Source organism: Psammomys obesus, unplaced genomic scaffold (assembly GCF_907164565.1).
Source record: "Psammomys obesus unplaced genomic scaffold, mPsaObe1.curated_primary_1811, whole genome shotgun sequence".
Taxonomy (NCBI): Eukaryota; Metazoa; Chordata; class Mammalia; order Rodentia; family Muridae; genus Psammomys; species Psammomys obesus.
This window is the reverse complement of record NW_026594014.1, coordinates 1,407,652-1,409,493: the sequence shown is the minus strand read 5'-3', so window position 1 is coordinate 1,409,493 and position 1,842 is coordinate 1,407,652.

Here is a 1,842-nt window from a genome sequence, read left to right as displayed (position 1 = left end):
TGGGTGGGTGGATGGGTGGATGGATGGATGGATGGATGGGTGGATGGATGGATGGATGGATGGGTGGGTGGATGGATGGGTGGGTGGGTGGATGGGTGGGTGGATAGATGGGTGGGTGGATGGGTGGGTGGATGGGTGCTTGGATGGATGGATGGATGGACGGATGGATGAGTGGACGGGTGGGTGGGTAGATGGATGGGTGGTTGGATGGATGGATGGATGGATGGATGGATGGGTGGATGTATTGGTGGGTGGATGGGTGGTGTGGGCATCTGTGTATGTTTTTATGGGTGGGTGCTTTAGCGTCTTGCTTTCCAGGTCCTTTAGGGAGCATTTAGTCAGGAGATGCACGGAAGTTGGCAGGGATCCTGTAAGCTGCCGCCATGGTGGGCAGTCTCTTCCAGCTGGGGCTGTCTGGGCCTTGAGCAGAGTCCGAAGCGGCCCCTACTACCTTCTCTTTTAGACCCTAAATCTGCTTCCATGGTGCCACCCTGGCTCAGGGACCTGGCCAAGTTTTCGGAAGACTCCAACTCTCCCTTTAATGGAAGCCTGCAGATCTATTGCCTTTAAGACAAGGCAGGGATCCATGTCCATCTGGTGAGTGCTGCTGAGGTGTGCGGTTACGGGTCAAAGGCTACAAGTGGCTGTAGTAGACTCCATTGACTGTGGTAAGGGCCGTTTCCCCTGGCATCAGGATATTAACCTCATTCCAGTGGAGTTTAGAAACAGAAGAGGCAACCCATGCTGGTGTGTGTGTGTGTGTGTGTGTGTGTGTGTGTGTGTGTGTGTGTTTACTTGGTTGGTTGGTTTGGGTCTTTTTGTTGTTGTCATTGTTTGTTTTTTGTTTTTTTGTTTTTGTCAACATGATACAAGCCAAAGTCATCTGGGAAAAGGGAACCTCAACTGAGCAAATGCTTCTATCAGATTGGCTTGTGTGGCATTTCTTGATAGATGACTGGGAGAGCCAGCCCATGGTGGGCGGTCCCACCCCTGGGCTGGTGGTCCTGGGTTCTATAATAGAGCAGGTGGAGCAAGCCAGTGAGCAGCACCCTCATGGCCTCTGCATCAGCTCCCGCCTCCAGGCTCCTGTCCTGACTCCCCTCTCCCGCCCGAGCTGCTTTTGGTCGTGGTGGTCACCACATGAACAGGAAGGCTTGGAGGTGGAAGTGTAGACAGCCAGTGGAAATGCACGGCTCTTAGCTGCTGCAACCTGAAGCTGAGTCGTGGGAGAGGTTGCTGCAGGCCATCTTAAGATGGTTAAAGAAACAGGAAGGGTCCTGAAGGGTGTGCAGACTCTGAGGTTCAGGCTGCTATCCCTGCTTTTATTAGATAATAATTAAGATCATTATCCTAATGATGGCTATTATCAGCTCCTGATGGTTTGGGGCAAAGCTCAAGTGGCTGCAGAGCCTGGGAGCCATGAAAGCAGACGGTGGAGAGCTCGCAGCCCAGGGTCTACTCAGCCCCATGTCTCTAGCAGGAGGACATAATTCCGTTTTTGTGTGTCTGTGTATGTGTGTGCGTGTGGAAGGGGCATGTGTACACGTGTGCACAAGTGTAGGTGGCACTTGTGAATGTGAAGGTGTAGGTGGCATTGGATGCCCCTACCAGGTGCCCTGAGCAACCCATTGCCACCTTATTTTTCGGATTCTTGAAAAATTATATGTGTGTGTTGTTTGTGTGTGTGTTGTTTGTGTGTGTTGTTTGTATGTGTGTATTGTTTGTATGTGTTGATTGTGTGTGTGTTGTTTGTGTGTGTTGTGTGTGTGTTGTTTGTGTGTGTGTTGTGTGTGTGTTGTTTGTGTGTGTGTTGTGTGTGTGTTGTTTGTGTGTTGTTTGTGT